Source organism: Choloepus didactylus, chromosome 12 (genome assembly GCF_015220235.1).
Source record: "Choloepus didactylus isolate mChoDid1 chromosome 12, mChoDid1.pri, whole genome shotgun sequence".
Lineage (NCBI taxonomy): Eukaryota > Metazoa > Chordata > Mammalia > Pilosa > Megalonychidae > Choloepus > Choloepus didactylus.
In genome coordinates, this window is record NC_051318.1 from 59034119 (window position 1) to 59054128 (window position 20010).

Sequence of the window (20010 nt, forward strand, 5' to 3'; positions counted from 1 at the left end):
ATGGAGAGTAACACAGCAAATCCCTAATAGTTGGGTGTATCCTTTCCTGTATTAGAACCATATTCTCCAGCAAGGAGGCTTTCATAGTTGGAGCAGAGGAAAGATAAAAGTGTACTAACAGGAGAAAAATAAATTTGACCAAAAAGATGTGGTTTCACCATGAGTAATTTACTTCATTTCCAGATATTTGGCCCCAGGTGTTAGTAGAAGATGATAATCCCTTCATTAGGAACACAAAGTGCTCTTGGTCTGAGTCACGGCTCTCCCAGAGTTGGAATATCCCCACTCTGGGTCATGGAGGGGCAGTCACAATTGAAAATAAGATCAATATATATTTGATGCCTATTTTCTTATTCACTTACCTAGAAAAGTAAACTAAATAATCCAAATTACAGTAATTTTTCTCTGCTATAAAAAAAATAATTAAAATCCCCAAATAATGACATGTCCTTCGTCTTTGTTAACCAAAAACAGAGGAATGAAATTTTGCTGAATCTGGTACTTTCATCTACCTATTGAAGATAGTTCTAAAAAACAGATATTAAATATTCCCAAACGAAACTTTTCAGGCAAAAGATGTCAACATACATATCAAATCAATGTAAATAAGACTAGGACATCTGATTATATCTCTTAAGGAAATATATATTTATATAATTTAATGAGAATGGAATAATCTCTCTATGGTTGAATCCTATTAATGTAGCTCATTGGGAATCACAAACAAAATTGCCTGAGTCAAAGATCATGCTGCCTGAATTATAAAATAACAAAGAAAGCCTGATATAGGAACCAGCCCTAAATCTTTAGGAAAAAAAATAGTGTCTGCAAGAAGAAAAAACATTTAAATTGATCAAAGTAGCATGAAAGTACCAGGGTCACAAAACAATGGCTGAGTACTGTTATTTGAAGCAAAATGTATATCAAATGCTACTCCGTGCTTGCTTTATGACATAGATATTTTTAGTTAGTCATAAAAATATTGGTGGTGTCCCAGTGTCAATGCTGTCCTTGCACCTTACTTGTGTTTTACCACCGCAATGATGTCAGACCATTTATTGAACACTTAATATATGCCAACTGTTTGCATCCTCATAAGAACCATTCAAGGAATATAATATCATCCGTATTTTACAAATGTATAAAGTATCAGAGCCAGCATTTGAATACAGATCTGTTTGACATTGAAGCTATTTCTCATTTTGGCACTGTTCAATGCTCTCTTTCTCAATTAAAATGTAAATATTTTATTTCAAATGGAACATAAACATTGTGCATTTGAGATCTAGAATTAATAAGGAAGGTGTGATACTTCTCTGTCTCACCTGAAATCGGGGTGACAAATATAGGGTATCACAGTTATGCATTTTCCACATGTCCCACAAATGTTTACTGAGTGCCTACTGTGTGCCACTGGGGACAGACTCATTTCTTGTTGGCTGTTTGAGAAACCAGCCAGAAATGGATGAAAAGTTTAGTTGCATGGATTTTGGCTTCAACTGAAGGAAAAAAGTATTATCAAAGAAGCAAAGGATTAGGTGGGCATAATTTGCCAGTGACTCTGAGTCAATCTCTCTAGAATTTCTGTATTTTACTCCTGAAGGGAAGCTATAGTTAAGGACACACAATTGCTAGCACAGTTTTCCACGGAGTTTTAGTAGTTGGTAGAAAGCTGCAAGAAGATCTTTATTAATTTAATGGAATATTTATTAAGCACCTACTAAGCGCCCGGCATTTGTGATCAGAAACATTGTCCTTCTCACAATGAATCCTCAATCTCACAATGTGAGATGGGCATATAAAAAAGTTTCTTCGTCTACTGCCAATATTTCTCAACTGGGTGAAGTACTGTCCACCCAAGGAATATTTGGAAATATGTGGGGGCACTTGTGGTTCTTCCATGTGACTAAGAAGCCCTGTTAGCATTTAATGAGAACTCCAGGGATTATAAATGTCTTGCAATGCAAAGGACCATCCTGCATAATGAAGAAGTATCCAAAATGCCCAAATGTCAATAATTTAAATGCCAGTAACAATGACATTGAGGAAAAGGTGTTTCTCAATCCAAAGTCAGCATGATGAGGTCATGATTATCACTAGAGTTGCTGAATTTTTAATCCTAGCTCTGTCACTTACTAGGTATATTTTGAGTTATTTAGTCTCTTAGGACTCCAGTTTTCTCATCTGCAAAGTGGATTTTGTAACATCTTCCAGGAATGAGGTGAGAAGCTGAAATGAAAAATCCAAAATGCTGGCACATAGTTGATTCTTGATATATGGGAGCTATTCTTATTATTAACACATTGCTGGAAACCAACATCAAGCCCCATCCCTATTGAAGCCCTCTGAGATCGTCCTTTCCTTCTTTTAAATAAACTCTGTTTTATTTATGGGGGCTTTTAGTTGCAAGAAAAAGAGACATGCTCAAGTTTCCTCAGGAAGGGAAAAAGGAAGTTTATTGCCTAAATATTGAATCAGTAGGGACTCATGTTGAAAATGATAGAAAACCCAAATAAAATAACTTAATAAAGAGAATATATTAATTCACATAGTTTATTGTAGACTATAAACCCCATGTTGACAACTGATGTCTACAGTAGAATGCAGGATCCAGGAGGGTAGGGTTGTTTGTTTCATTTATTCATACTTCATACAGTGGGCCTGGCAAATTCAGAACTTTACCCACTTGGTAACAATGACTGTTATAGTTCCAGATCACATATCCTGGGAAAGAGATTGTGTCCTTCTAGTAGATCCCTAGGAAAAGATAACTTCTCCCTCCCAGAAAGCCCTCATATCTCATAGGCTTTGGGGGCATCGTAGATTCAATCCTTAGCCCACCATGGTGACCAGGGCAGGAGACGGAATAAACTGGAACAAAGCTATTTGCTTAAGCCAATTAGAACCTACCCCTGAAATTGAGAGAGAAATCAACCCTACCCCCTCAAACAATTACGAATGGAAGAGAGATGATTCCCCAAAATATATGAGAATTGTTAGTAAGAGTGGGAAGGATAATGTGGTAGAAAACATGACCACTAGAGCAATAGGGGTTATGGGTTTGGATTTTCCCAGAAAGCAGAACGGGTAGGCAGGGATCTGCAGTAATTGCTTTAATAGGATAATGCCCTAACATGTTCCAAGCCTTGCTTTCAGCTCTGAGGCAGTAACTGTGAACAAAATGATCAGTATTACCACCATGCGAGATCTGGTCAGTCTTCGGGTGGAGGAGATAGTAAAGCATTCTACCATTTCGCAATAAAGGCATTCTTTGGGTATTAACAACTCTCTTTTTAAAATTGACTTTTCCATGTCACCCACTCATGTTGTGCAATCAAAAAGTAATCAGATGAATAAAGTGAGGCTAGTGGAATTAAATCAGTGGTTCTAATTAGCTTGCATGAGGACTTCTGGAGGGTGATTTTAAACACACAGTGGTGGGCCCTCCCAGAGAGTTTCTGGTTCCCTAAGTGTGGTGGAGCCTGAGAATTTGCATTTCTTACCAGTTCCCAAATGCTGGTCCAAGCACCACCCTCTGAGGACCACTAGGGAATACTAAGGTCTATATGACTCCAAAACTCAAACCCTATATAACATCATGCTGCCTTCCCAAACTATGCTTCATGGAACTCCATACATCACTATATAATAGCTGTTATCTGTAAAAAATGGGATATGTTGGAATATTGTATTAAATTATGTTATAAACAGATATTGTTCCTGTAGGATATATCAAAGTCTTTAATCTACTAATGTGCAAATCTTCAAGAGGTAGATTATAGTATATAGTGTTTCCCAAACTTATCTGTTTCTGGAAATCCCCCTTTTTTTCAGAGTAAGTCCTGGAACTAGTATTCTACAGGAGTTGTAATGTATAGAAAGCACTCTGAAACACATAGGCTTTGAGGCAGGCAAATGTTTTTCAAGACTAGTGAGCAGGCTGCTTCTGAAGTAGAAGGTGGAAACTGATATTATCAATAATTAGTTACTCAACATGTTAAATTGACACATGCTAAGTGAAATGATTGCATATATATATATATATATATATATATATGTATATATAAAATATGCATAAAACTCAGAAAACTGAGTTTTATAAAACACAACCATTGGCATTTAAAAATTTAAACTACATAGCAGAACATTTTACTGTTCTACTATAGCTCCTTCTTTCTTTTAATCAACACAGAATAGATAATTTTAGAACATTTTTAATTTTAATTGTTCATTTCTGCTGATTAAAGAACAGGAAGGCTCTGAATTGAACTGAAAGTTTGGTTGTTAACACAACTCATAAAATGGTATGTCACAATGGCATAACAGATGCCTTTGGAGTAGGAGCAGATACTGCCACTCTTCAATAGTTCAACTTTTCTTGATATAAGTAGAACCTGAGTTAAGGCAGAAATAACAACAGGTTTTAGAAAACCAAACTAATATCTTCCTTAAGGCCAGTTTAATTCTCTGGACAAAACTAGAGTTGAAACAGTTAAAATTGACACCTGATTCTAAAAGTCTGCAAGAAAATATTTTTTTTTAATTAAAATATTTTTAAGGTCTTGATTTTAAAATTTATTTTAATTTTTTTTCTATATAAGGTCTTGGAAAACTTTTCATTCTTTCATTTTGTATTGGTTTAAAAAACAATTATGAGCCCCATCATTTAGAATGTCTTCCTATTTTCAGTCAACATACATATTGAAATGCTTCTCATGAGTAAAGTGTAAGGAAGAGAAAGTTCCCAAGAATGAGAAGGAGAAACTGATCACATCATCTAACAATTAGGTTGGCAAAAATTGGTATCATGAATCTTGAGGGGAGCTGTGCATTTAGGATCTGATTTAGAGAGCGGAGCATTGTAGAGAGCAAAGAATCCTAGAAGGAGACCACAGAGCCCCTCTTAGCATTCTGACTGACTACATTTTCTTCTTGCATCGGATGTGAAATGTCTAGTCCCATAAACAGGTCACTATTCTACCAAATTACCAACAAAGCTACACTACAAACCATGAAGATTGATATTAAGTTCTAGGTTGATTCTTACTTTACATGATGTCCTGATGGCAAATTTTTAGATATAAGAACCATCCTTAAAATTCACCCAGAGGCTCTAGCAAGTAGAACTGCCTATAAATCAAATGAATATGCAAATGACTAGAGATGTGGAAATTCAGCAGTTCAGTGGATTTGATAAACATTTCAGACTAGTTTTTAAATATTAAAGATTCAATAAAATTAAAACAAGTTAGTCTAAAGGGAAATTTAATTCTTCTGTGATGATTAAAGTGATTTTAACTTGTGAATCCTTTTCCTGAAGTCATATTTTATCCATAAATTTATATGTTTTGACACAATAACTAAGGGAAATTTACAGAAATTTGAATATAATTATTACTTATTTTTAAAGTAAAATCAGTTTTGAATGTATGTTTTTGAATGATATTTTCCCAGAACGAAGGGGGAAAAAAAAGAAACTAGTTACCTTTGGGGGACTCTAGTTCAATAGTAGAGTCAGAAAAAAAAAACAGCTAATACGTGGCACACATTTGCTGAGAACCTACATCTACCTACCCCAGATTCAGTGTCCTCATTTGTTAAAAGAAGTAATTGTCATAGAAGAATCATGACAGCCCTTAAGTCTCTGAGAAGTCTTAAAATAGTTATCATTCTTTTTTTTTTTTTCATTTAAACAAAATTTAGATGAAGGGAACTTCCACCTTGAAAAGGGTAGGTCACTTCAGCATCAAAATAAGATTCATCGGTTGGTACTCATTTGTTCCCTATAGCCCTGGCTTTCCGTTTCTACAACCTATTGAACATATCATAGGCTCTCAAAAATAAAATAAGATAATTTGGGGGAAAAATATAACAGGAGTAAAAATCTCATGTATACAGTGAAACCATAAAAAGAGAATTATAGTTTTTCTTTTAAATATATAATTTTAGATTTCAGTGATACACAGCATAATAAATACCAAAATAAATTTAGGACTAAATCAAATCCCCATTTTACCAAAAAGCACACGGAACTACAGAGATAGGGACCGATATGTTACTGAACCGAATCACTTCACTGTGATTACTTCAGGTGGGTTGGAAGTGATAAGAGATCATTAAGTTATTAATATTAAATCTTTCCAGAGGGGCCAAAATAATTCAAGATGTCACATTTCCCACCCCCAGGGCTGTCAGGGGTGGGAGAATTAACAACCAAAGACAAGCAAATATTTCTCTATGAGTACCTATGTAAGCATGTATGTTTATGTGTGCATGTGTAAGTGATAACCCTCAGCAAGAAAACCACAAGCCTGTGCACGCAGTGGTGGAAAACCAAGCTCATATTTCCAAAACAGAGACACACTGGGCCGCAGCAGGAGGCCTGACAGAGAAGCAGCACCACTTTAGAATCAGGAGGCACACGTGTTATTGCTCCCCTCTGCAGAGGGATGGTTCTGGCAAGAGATTGTGGTGCGAAATATAACGCTTTGCAAAAGTCACATAATCAAAAGGCTAGCACCTCTTTCCCCTTAGGTAAGAGCACCTGCAAGGAATGGAAGCACAGAACCAGAATATTTTAGCTCCTAGAGTCTAGGGGCTTTTCAGTTTCTTCTATATTTTCCATCATCAGAACAGAAAAATTTTACAATTACACTTGGATATTGGGCTTTGAAAATTATCATTATCCCTACATTCCACTAGAAATGTAATTTCCACTCATCTTATTTTAACTCCATCTTTGTTTATTCAGAGAATGCGAAAGTTAAAAGAAACCTTGAAGGAACTATCCAGCAAAAACAGCTTCAGTTTACACATGAGGAAAGTGGCATCTAGAAAGAAACTTTAAGGAAAAAAAAAAGATTATAAGGCTAATGAGGGGGCAGAGCTAGCATCCGAAAACTTTCTCCAGGATCCTTTCTCTAGGCCAACGCTCTATTTTCTTATACCATCCTTTGAAGACATGTTATCACAGATACACCATTAAAATTTTTAAAACTTCTTCCTGTCATTATTATGATATGCTCTACTGTTAGCCAGGTCTTTCACAGAAGAACTAATGCCCCCCCAACCCCACCTTTAGATACTTACAGTTTAAGTCACATAGTACATGAAGTTTATGATTTATATGATAACCATCAGGCCACTGATCCTTTTGAAATCTACCTACTTCAAGTGATAAAAAGTGGCTTAAACTTGGCCTGGGCAGAAGGCAGATGGACAAAGAACTTTTGCAGCTTTTGCTATGGACTTTAGATTGATTGTAACATTATCCTTGCCAAGGTATATAAAATATTTATTCCATGTTATGTTCTTTCTTAAAGTTTCAATAAAAAGAGGTCTCTTGCACAATGCATGAGCCCACAGGTGACAATGGCTGAGGAAGAAGCAGGAGTCCCGTGTAAGAAATGAAGCTGAAACCCAGAGCAGGCATTGCAGGTTTGCATATGAAATCAGAGCAACACTATAAGGAAATATGTAGCCCCAGGTTATGAGACATCAGTGATTCATTTATCAAAAAAAAAGAGAATAAAAAGAACAGAAAAATCTCATTGAATATTATCGGTCTCAAATTTTACCAATAGATTTATGACCTTATTTTAGTTAGGTGGGTAATAACAATGTCACTTATGAGGCTATATTTTATATCTGTAAGTGCGCCTATAGTTAATAGAATTCATCAGGCAGTAGGTCTGGGCACTATTTAAAACATGGGTCAGAGGGGCATTAACTCCATTCAAAATGTCCATCTGTTGCTGCCCAACTTACGCAGAGGGTTGCATAGCAACCCGTAGTACCGCATGGATAGGGTTGGCCTCCCTGTGTTGCTTTTGTTTGCCCTCTGAGTGAGTTGCCCTTGATGGGGAAACAGTAGGTGTTCTTTTATTTATATATTTATTTATTTTTTTGGCTGGAGCTCAGCCTGGTGAGTGGGGGCTCATTATAGCCTGCTGAGCAAGATAGCATTGTGAGGCAATAGCTGACATATGAATGTAATTTATCTTCCTGGCGTGATTCTTAGTCCCAAATTGATCCCCAAATTCCTAGGTCTGTGGAAGTATAGCAATTAAAAAAAAAAAAAAAATCAGGACCTTTTACTTTCATACCTAGGAAAAACAAACAGAAGAACAGAGAAAAGGTTCTGGAAGTTTGATTCAATTTTGAGACTCTCAATTTCAGCATTTTTTTTTTAACTTGTGGCTTTTTAAAGAATGCTACATACCATGCAATTTGTTCAATTAAAAGATTCCTCAGGAAATCAGACATTATTGAAGGCCACTTTGCAACATGTGTCAAATCTGGATACTTATATTATCTTGACCATTACTACATTTTTAGCTGCTCAGTAAAATGTGAAATGAATTTAAGCATCTGTAAATGTACATGAAATAAGCATTTACTTGGTTTACTTGATTTCCATTATCAGCTGCAAATCTGGAAAGCAGAGTACCCATGTGATTCCTAGATCAGATGGAACCATACAATTACCACTGATTCCTAGGTATATGACTGGGACTTTGATAAATAATAGCCTTAGCAAGTCACTGCAATTCAAAGCCATTAATTAAGTGCTCTTGAAGAAAATAAGATTTTGGCAGAACTGAAAAAAACATATTTCAAGAAACTGTTACACACCTAGAGTCGTATAGTGGTATGTAATCAGGGGGCCAGAATATTTTGTCATTTTTAAAAAATTGTCTTGGCAGTTTATTCATGATTCAGTTTGAGGCCTTCCCTTTATTCTCAACGAATCTATATATATCTCAATATTATGCAATTCTGACACCAACTTTTTTTTAAGTTAAGCTTTAAACTAACTTTTAAATAAAGGCCTGGTTATCAAGGGAAATTTTGAGAATACTTCATAAGTGTTTTTGAGGGGAAGTGCGTAATATGAATAATGAGCTTTACTATGTTGCTATGAGACTGGTATTTGGATGCTGCAAAATTTTTTAGAGCACCTGTGTATTTACAGAAAAATCATGTAGAAAATGGAGTTCCATATATATCCCCCTCCCCCAATACAGTTTTCCCTAGTGTTGTCACTTTTAACATTTTGCATTAATGTAGTACCTTTGTTAGAATTGATGACTCAATATAATACATCATATTTTTAACTATATCCATACTTTACATTAGGGTTCACTTATTGTGTTGTACAGTTCTATTTTTTTAAAAAAATTTATTCTTGTAATGTATATGCAACATAGAATTTCCCATTTTAACCACTTTTAAGTATATACAATTAACTCTTCATTCCCCATACCACACCTAACCCCTGGAATCCTGTATTCTAATTTGAATTTGAATTTTTTACTTATTTCATCTAAGTGAGATCATACAATATTTGTCCTTTTCTATCAGGCTTATTTCACTCAACATGATGTCTTCAAGGTTCATCCATATTGTAGCATGTATCAGAACTTCATACCTTTTTACGGTTGTATAATATTCCATTCTATGTTCATAATACATTTTGTTTTACAATTCATTCTTTGATAGACATTTGGGTTGCTTCTACCTTTAGGCCATTGTAAATAATCCTGCTATGAACATCAGCGTGCAAATATCTGTTTAAGTCTCAGCTTTCAATTCTTTGGAATATCTACCTATGAGTGGGATTGCCAATTCATATGGTAATTCCATGGTTAACTTCCTGAGGAACCAACAAATGGTTTTCCACAGTGGCTGCATCATTTTACATTCCCACAAACAATGAATAAGTGTTCCTATTTCTCCACATCTTCTCTAGTACTTGTTATTTTCTGTTTTGTTTTGTTTTTAATAGTAGCCATTCTAGTGGTTGTGAAATGGTATCTCCTTGAGGTTTTGATTTTCTTATCCTTCATGGCTAAAGATGTTGAGCATTTTTTCATGTACTTATTGGCATTTGCATATCATTTCTGGAGGAATGTTTACTCGAGTCTTTTGTCCATTTTTTAATAAGGTTGTTTTTGTTATTGAGTTGTAGGAGTTCTTTATATACTTTGCATATTTAACCCTTATTAGATATATGGTTTCCATATGTTTTCTGCCATTCTGTAGGTAGTTTCTTCACTTTATTGATACTGTCCTTTGATGTACAAAAGTTTTTAATTTTGATGAGGCCCAACTTATGCATTTTTTTCTTTTGTTGCTCATGCTTTTAGTTTGAAGTCTAAGAATTTATCTCCTAAACAAGGTCATTAAGATTTTCCTCTATGCTGTCTTTTTGGAGTTTTGTAGTTTTAGCTCTTATATTTAGGTCTTTGATCTATTTAGAGTTGATTTTTGCATATATGCTATGAAGTAAGGGTCCACTTTCATTCTCTTTCATGTGTATATGCAGTTTTCCCAGCACCATTTGTTAAAGAGACTATTCTTTCCCAATTGAGTGGACTTGGCACCCTTGTTAAAAATCAATTGGTTGTAGATGTGAAGGTTTATTTCTGAACTCACAATTTTATTCCATTGGCCTCTATGTCTATCCTTATGCCAGTATCACACTATTTTGATTATTTGATTTGATTAGCTGCTCAGCAAAATTTGAAATGAATTTAAGCATCTTGGCTTGGCAGTAAGTTTTAAAATCAGTGTGAGTCCTATTCAGTATGTCTTTAGCTATTGAGGGACCCTAATGAATTTGATGATTGGATTTACCATTTCTGCAAAGAAGTCTCTTGAAATTTTCTTTTCAAACTGGAAAAATAACAAATATTTATAGAATGTATCCTCCAGTTAATGCTTGGTGGGTTTTATTTAAGTAATATAATAAACTTCATTAATTTGAATTTTTCTAATTTGAAATTTAAAACCATTTAGCTCTGGAAAGGAAAATTTAGGTAATCAGAACAAGAATGCAAGGAGAATGTTGAAGCTAATTAATAGAACACATTGCTTTGAAGTGCTTTAAAACTATAGCACTCTCTATACTTAGAAGGCACACAGTAGTTATTAAACATGATGAAAACTTAGAAACCTCAAGTTCTTCCTAATCACTATTTACATGTTAATTATTGCAAAAGTACCCTTATTTTACAAATTGGTCAGTTTAGTTCAAGTGCATTATTTGTGCTTATGTGCCATTCTTTACTGGTAAAAGGTGGGTTGCCTGAGGGTATTCCTTGTCTTGCTCAGCTCTGCATTCCCCAATGGCCATAACACAATGTCTTATGTCAAGTATAGTACTCATTAAATAGTTGTAAAAATGATCAAATTGCATAATGTACTTGAAGCTAATTCACTTGTCTTATAATTCACTTTTTTTTTACTAACCTGCTCTGATCTTTCTCATAATTATTCCTATGTTTACTATACTTCTGAAGAGAAACTGTGTACTTCTTTATTAATGTTAAAATTTATTTTTGGTATAGATAAGGATACAAATATTTTCCATTTGTAATTGGTAATCTGTGGTACTCAAGACCATTTCCTCATTTCTGGCAGTGATGCATATTGCTGTGCAACTTAAGCCTTGCTTAAGAGAATGGCCGCCTTGGAGCTGTGCCTATGGCAGACTGCTCATTTCTTTTCTGGCTCAGAACAGAGAAAATCTAATTCATAAGATTCCTATTTTGCTACAGACAGAGATTTATAAATCAGCATTATTTTTTAAAGATTACAAAGATAGACCATTCTGCTTGAAATAGGAAAAAAAAAAAAGACATCTAATTTTTAGTTTATTCCTCCGTTTTTTTCAGAACAGAGATCCAACTACTTTTATAGTGCCGTAATGCCTATGTTTGGACTTGTACTTCTCAATGTATCAAATTTTGAAATATTTCTTTATAAGGTTAATGATTGTCTTTGAAATTGTTCACTGAGCAATTAATATTTTTGCCCATGCACATTCATATTTAATTACTGCTATAAATGAGATATTCATAATTTTACCAGTTTCAATCTGAATGTTTAACTTGTAGTGACAAGATGTGGGTTCTAGTAGCAGCTCTAATTAGCTGTATGGCCCTTGACAAGCCATTTTGGATTCCTGCCTTCACCCAGATCCAACACGGATAATAATACTTTATTTCACTTACTTTGTAGGTAAGCAGACATAGTATTTATGGGAAAATATTTTGCTAAAGTCACTTAACAAACATTAAAGTAAAATATGAAAGGTTTTATCATATTAATTATTTTCTAATATTTGGTTGATGTTTTTATAATTTAACCAAAATAAAGAGTGCATACTTTCAGAACTACAAAGTTCAATAGCTGTACTAAGTGAATTAAAATAGTAAAGCTAGCTATATTAATAAATCCATTCATCAATTTCTCATTTAATTATATTAAGAAATGATTCTTATAAAAATAAAAATTTCATGAAAATATTCCAATCTATTCTAGCTTGGGAGTTCTTGCCCATATCAATGGATTGCCTGGCCTCAATCACTGCATCAAACCGATTTGGCAGTCCAATCATGATGTGTCCATTAGTCCATACACCAGATCAAGCATATCATTCTCCTCATTAGTAATTGTTTGTAGTGTCTCAAAATATGTGGTCTTCAAATACGCGGTGAGGGGTAGAGCAAGCCCAAGTTCCTCCACGTCCATCAAAGCCATTGATATCTAGATTATTTTCAACCACAACATCTAGCAGAAAGTCACCAACTTTTCCTTTGGTTGCCAAAGTTTCACCTTCATGGTTTATAAAGTGAACTGTTATTTTATCTTCTGAGTTGTTTCATGCTAGTGTCAACTGTGGCTGCCAGACAAGGCTCTGTGCTCCCACGATGCCTCTGGATTCCCAGGAGCTTGCAGGCTCTGCACATGTCTGGCAAAGAGCAGCCACCACCTGTCTGTTGGAATTTTGATTAGGATTGCATTGAATCTCTAAATCACTTTGGGTAGTGGGCTGGTTTGAAACTGTTATGGACCCAGAAGAACCATGATCTTTTAATCTAATCTTGTGAAGTAGAAACTTTTGATTGAATGTTTCCATGGAGATGTGAGCCACTCAACTGTGGGTGAGAACTCTGATTATATTATTTCCATGAAGGTGTGGCCTGCCCATTTAGGGAGAATCTTGATTAGTTTACTGGAGTACTTAAGAGAGCTTGAGAGCTGACACAACCCCAATGCTTGGAGATGCTTGGAGATGGAGACAGAAGGATGTTTGGAGATGCTAAGCTAAGGGGTAAATCCCACAGTTTGCCCTGGAGAAGTTAAGAAAGGACTTCCAGATGCTTAGAGAGAAAGGCCCTGGCAGAGAGAAGCAAGGACACACAGGAGCAAAGATAGAAACCCAGAGACATTTTGCAGAAAGCTATTTTGAAACACAACCAGAAGCAAAGGACCAGCAGACATGAGCCATGTGCCTTCCTGGCTGACAGAGGTGTTCCAGATACCTATTGGTGCTCTTCAGTGAAGGTATCCTCATGTTGATGCCTTAGTTTGGACACTTTCATGGCCTTAGGACTGTAAATTTGTAACCAATTAAAACCCCTTTATAAAAGCCAATCCATTTCTGGTATTTGTATAATGGCAAACTGGAAGAGGTAGGATTGACATCTTATCAATATTTACTCTTCCAATCCATGAATGTGGAACATCCTTCCATTTATTTATGCCTCCATTATTTATTTTAGCAAAAAGGATTACCTCCACTGTGATGGTTAGGTTCACGTGTCAATGTGGCCAGGTGATGATGTCCAGGTGTCTGGTCAAGCAAGCACTGGCCTAACTGTTACTGCAAGGACATTTGTGGCTGGTTAATAAACCAGAAGACTGTTTTATTAAATCATCAGTCAATTGGCTGCAGCTGTGACTGATTACATCAACGGAGTGTCTTCCACAATGAGAGAATTCAATCAGCTGGATTTAATCCAATCAGTTGAGACTTTAAGCGAGTCAGATAGAGGAGCTTCACTTCTTCTTCAGCTAACCAGTGAAGCGTTTCCTGAGGAGTTCATTAAACACCTTCAGTGATGTTGCCAGTTTGTTTACTGAGGAGTTCATCAAACACCTTCATTGGAATTGCCTGTTTGCTGCCACCATACAGAATTTGGACTCGTGCATACCCACAGTTGCATGAGATACTTTTATAAAATCTTATATTCATAGATATCTCTTGTTGATTCTGTTTCCCTAAGAGAACCCCAAATAACACATTCACTATTCAGAAATGACATCACTTTTATACACAAAATTTAAGTTATAATTGTTTGTATATATGCTACCTTATTTCTCTTAATGATAGGGCTAAGAACACTGTGGGGATGGGTCGGAAGCAATTCTTCTCACAACCTCATATTCCTCCTCTAGATGAGGGTCCCCTCCCATACTGTGCTTGCATCAACATCCAGCTCCTCTCTTCACTCCCTTACTCACAGAAGGACTGGGAATTGAGAATAGAGGAGTTACATTCCTGACTAGCTAGTTTACCCAGAGGCTGACATACATTAAGTCCCATTAACCGGGGACAGGATTACTTCATTGAAACAGTAATGTAGTTCTCTCCTTATTTTGCTCTCTCTCCCTCCTAATCATAAACATTTTTATGTGTATGGGTTAGAGATATAACCACCCTTTATCACTATTGCCAAAGATCTCAAACTTGATTTCGACTGGGCCTGCTTCTCTTAATAACTATTTTCCACCCCATCACCTTCCAGAAATTAGATTCAACTAGGGAATCTTGCTTAATTTAGCACCAATGATGCCCCAGTAGGAGACCAAGTATGTAGTAGACAAGAGTATTTTAACTTTAAAGATGAAATGCTAGGAGAAGGCTAACTCTTAATTGTGGACCAAGACACAACCTGAGATGGTTATCCCACCCAACTCTAGGCAGGAAAAGACAACTCCATTTACTCCAGTCCAGTATAATGCTACCCTACAGGAGGTTTAATGGGTTCTAAGCCTGGGGAATGCCTGATACACTCAAAAAACACTAAGATTTTGTGAAAGTTAAGACTATCATTAGATAGTTAAAGTTCTGATTTAATAAATATCCATCATTCCTCTTGTGGCTAAGTTTTAGTGAGGGTTTGGTATATATAAATTCAGTGTTAAGAGAAATTACATGCCTCTTCAATTAATCCTCTTAGAAATCTTAGGAGGTAGTTTAATTTATTACTGATCGTGGGCAGATGGATAAAATGAGGTACATAACTTGCTCAATGATCTTAAAATTAATATATAGCAGTTGCAATTTTAACCCAGGCACTCCAACTCCAGAGTTCAAGCTTGTAAATTGTTTCACTATACCTCTTCATAGGTTGTAAATTCTGGCATTGGTCCTTTAGTAACCTATGACTTAGATATTAGGGGGTGAAAATTGCATTCACTTTCAACTTAAGATCCAACTTAGTTGGGCTCATTGACTTCTTAAGTATTCATAAAAAAGACTGATACGTGGTCAAACATATGTCTTGGCCACAGGACATATTTTAGCTACATTAATTAATGAGAACAAATGAATCCTTTAGCACAAGACTGGGTTGTTGTATGTGGTGATGTGCAGAAGATCCAAGAAGAAATTTTATCAATGTCAGTCAAACCGTAGTGACACAGAAGTATAGGAGTATATTGCTTGGCAAACATGCCGTATGTATGTATGCAATGGATCTTTTTTACTCTAAAAAAATATCTTTTTTACTCTAACAACTTTCAATCTTTTCACCCCTGGTTTTCAGCAATTTAATTATGCTATGACTTAATTATGTGATTAAAAATGTGATTTTCTTTTTGTTTCTTGTGCTTGGAGTTTGTTGAGTTTCTGGGTTTATGGTTGCCAACAAACTCAGTTAAAAACTTGAAGCAACTCCTCTGAAGATTTCTAGAGTACACGCTCTCTCTCCCTTTCCCTTTCTATAGCTCCCGTATCTCTAGTAGTCTGCTCTGCAAATTGTAGCTGCCTTGACCTCTTTGAAATCTACCCCATCTCCACATCTCAGTAAGACTGTGAAGATCTGTGGTGTGGAAACGGCCTGTAAATAGTAAGTTGGGAAATAACTGAGTTCACTTGGCTAACAAGTCCTGTTAGGAACTGGGATACCCATTTAGGAGTACATATGGGGAATGATTTTGGATGTGAATAGAGATCTATAAGGATGTATAGGAGAGAATTTGTGGACATAGGCATTGGTCAGTGGTTCAGGATTCAATGTTCTGAAAGGAACACCTCCAACCTGTTCTACTAGTCTGCTAGAGTGGCTCCTGGATGCTTGGAAACCATTATGGGTTATTGTAAATGATGTGCATATAAAAAAATATAGAATAGTACTTACATGGCAGGGAAGACACCATGGTCACAAAGGTGGTTTTTCCAGGGTGAGGCTTATCCATCGCACTCTGGATATGCTGACCCCTGCAATTTCCCCAAATGTGGGAAACTCCACTGCGTAATTTGTGGTAGTGGGGGACTGCATTTGCACTCTCCCCTGAAAAGAAAAAAGAAAAAAGAAAAAAATATATAGACTAAAGTACAGAAAGCTCAAAGAGTAGAAAGCTCAAGGAGGTGAAAGCATCCTGATGTAAGAACTGAAAATCTACCACCTGATATGTATACTGAGCCCCAGAGTTCACGCCCTTCACTAAGACAATAAGAAATGTGCTTTTGAGGGTGGGTAGATATCAGTTCCATTTGAGAAACACCATAATTGCAGTTCTCTGTAGATTTTGGTTGATTGTGGGAGATGAAGCCTAATATCAATGGAGATAACGGGATTCTGGAATTGCAGAAGCCAGGCAATAGCATTTAAAAGTCAGAGGCAGGGTAGATAAATTTCCGTATTGGGCATTAATGCCAGAAAGATCATCAGGGGGCTTTCACCTACAGGAATCTGTGGCATAGCTAAAGAATCTAGAGGCAAAATAATGAACAGCCTACTAGAGGCATGCTCAACCTATATAATAATAATAAAAAAAATGACTAACAGAATGCTGGTATCAGCCACTGGCAAGGAAAATCAGTCCTTTGTTAATTTTCCAAAGCTAAGTTGATTTCCAGACCCAGTGCCATTGGTTGAAGGGGATAGCTGGTTCTCTTGAGTAAGCACTGTGCAACACCACTGCAAGTATCTGCATTAAATATTCTTGTGGCCCTTCCCCAAAGTGACCTAGGATGATTCATCAGAGTAACTGTGCACTGGAGAAAGGGGAATATCTAAACTTTTGATCAACATTTATAAAGTCTGAGATGATACCAATGACTCTGATGCACCATCATGATCTGGTTAAAGTGAGGCCTTTTGATGAACGTATTGTAAATGGAGTTTTTACTCAAGTTAACAGTGGGTACAATGGATTCTCAAACCCATCTTTTGTTTACTTTCATAAATCACAAATTTTCAGTTTTAAAAAAATAGACCTAGAACCTGGCAGAACTGTTAATTCCTTGTGCTGAGGGGTAAGGGCCACTATGATAGGAAAGGGCAAGTAGATGTGCTGAAACTTTCCATCCTCTAGTATAAATAGAAAAATCATAAGAAATACTGAATCCTGGAAGGCAATACAGAGGAACACTTCCTTAGAAGACATAAAGGGTTCAGGGATAGTGGTTCCCATGGTATTGTCATTCGATTCATCACCTAGCCACTGCCAAAAGCAGATTGATTGTGGTGGATGATGGTGGTCCATCATACATTTAACAGCACAATAGCTGCCATGCTTGATCAACAGAGCCATTGGCACTCAGTATGCAGCTGTTGATATGGCAGATGCATTCTTCTTGAACCTCATCAATAGGGAGATACAAAAGTGGTTCATTTTTACATGACAAGGATAGCAGTATGTATTTAATCTCAACTCATCTGTTAACTCTCCAGCTTTCTGTCAAAATATAGTCCTCAGGGACATTGATTATCTTGATTTCTGAAAAATATTAGATGGGTCCACTATATTGATGGCATAATGTATTTGAACCATGTGAGCAGAAAGTGATAATGATCTTAAGGTCCTAGTGTGACACATGTACGCTAGAATTTGGAGAGAAACTTGGCAGTTTCCCTGGCGGAATTTTTGGTTGTTCAGTGGTCCGAGAAATGCCAGAGCATCATCTCTAAGACAAAGGATGAGTTGCTGCGACTTCAACCTCCTTCTGCTAAGAATAAAGCACACAGCTTGTTGAACTCTGGCTTCTGGAGGTAGAACATAACACATTTGGGAATGATGCTCCAACATATCTATCAGGTGACTCAGAAGGTGGCCAGCAAGAGTTGTCTGTCCAATAGGTCCTAACTGTTATGCAAGCTTCCTCACCATTCACACTATATGGCCTTGTAGATATGATGGAACTAGGGATGTACTTAAAGATGTACTTGAAGTACTAGGGTACTTCAAGATGCTGTATGGAGTCTCTGGTAAACCCCAGAAGGAGAGTTTCAGGGCAAGCATCTAGCATCTAGGTTTCTGGGCAAAGGGCATGACTTTTGAGTCAGAGAACTTCTCACTGTTCAAAAAATCCCCTGGTATAGGACTTAGAACCTGACCATGGGACACCAAGAAAATATGAGTTAACACACAACGGGTGAGCTTTGGGCCAGTGGCACTTGGAAGCTGGCAGATAAATTTTTTCTCCCTTCAGTTCCCAGATTGTCTTCAAATATAGTGGCAGTTTCTCAGAAGACAATCCTTTGATGTTGAGTGACCAATTGCACTAGATAGATAGTAACAACCTCAGTGGGTGTTGCATCTGTCCTGTCTCGTTCCCCTTTTCCCCTTACTCCTTATTTCATGTGATAGAAGTTTCTAATAAATTAGTAGCACATAAATGTTTGCTGCAAGCCCTGCTCTCTAGTGGAACCCAAGATTAGACAACTTTCCTGCTTAAGACTCTTCAATTGTTAACTTATTGTTACTTCTGACTACCTTTCCAGTCCTTTATCTCGTCAATATTTGCCTTGCAATTAATGTGCTAATGGTACCAAATTGCATATGCTTCACCACAGAAAACATGCTGCCTCATACCTTTCAGCCTTGGTTTATGCTTTGTACTCAATCAAGAATGCCCACTCTCTTTCTCATTTAATTGTCTTATAGTAATCAACTCAGCGGCCACCTCCTCCTTGCTTTTTCTTAGTGGTAAGACAGATTTAATGAGATACGTTAATGCAGAAACTTCACCAGTGTGGCAGGACCATGGAGCATCATGGCATTTATCTCCCACACTCTAGGAGGCATATGTCATAAAACAGGCCTCCAGGAGGAAATGGGCAGCCCTTGGGAGACAGCAGTATGAAGAGAAGTAGATCACCTATGAGAAGTGAAGGAGATTTTGAAGGTTGGTTAGGTATCTGGATGCCGGAATTTAGACTATTGAATGAACCCTAAGGGAGATCCAGACTTCCTGCCTCACTCCTCCTCTCCCTGCAAAGAACTCGCTTGAGAGAGGTAAGATTGAAGAATAGATTGAAGAATTTGTGCTTTGCTTTGTGACGAAGGAAGCAGGAAGTCTGCAATTACTGACTGAAAAAATTTACTCAACAGAAGAATCAAAATTACATTTTAGAAAACAAATGAGTGTTGCTCCTTTAAGCTCAAGCTACTTGTGCTTTGCTCAAAGAGTCATCACACTTAGAGTTAATTTTCCTTCCATTTGGGGTGGAATAAACTGATTCTCCCTTTAGTTCAGTGCTTTATCTTTGCTAAGGAGCTGCACTAGGCACTGAAGGTGCAAACATGAACCACAAAGCATCTCTGCTCTCAGTGAACTTACAGTCCATTGTGGGACATAGTTCAGTCAGTGACAATAACTGGATAACATGATAGGTACTGTGAGGGAGGTGTGCCAGGTGCTGGGGGAGAAAGGGGACATGGCCAGGTCCAGTGCGAGTGTGCAGAGAAGGCTGCCCTTGTTCTCTAATAGAGCAAGGCAGGGGTATTGTGAGTGGCGACAAAGACTCTCTCAGCAAGTAGGGTCACGAATCTGCCTCAAAAAGGAATGAAATTCTGATACATGCTGCAACATGGATGAGCCTTGATGACAGCATGTTGAGTGAAATAAGCCAGACACAAAAGGACAAATATTGCATGATTTCACTGATACGAAATACCAAGAACAAGCAAACTCACAGAAGCAGAGTA

The 20010-nt window shown here is 36.8% G+C and overlaps 1 non-coding gene across 1 annotated transcript; it reads left to right on the forward strand.

Annotated features, from left to right (window-relative positions):
* The first annotated feature begins 16206 nt into the window (after positions 1-16206).
* Positions 16207-16368, forward strand: LOC119507539. The gene has a single exon (XR_005211292.1). It is a non-coding gene; the product is annotated as a U1 spliceosomal RNA (small nuclear RNA).
* The last annotated feature ends 3642 nt before the right edge of the window (positions 16369-20010 follow it).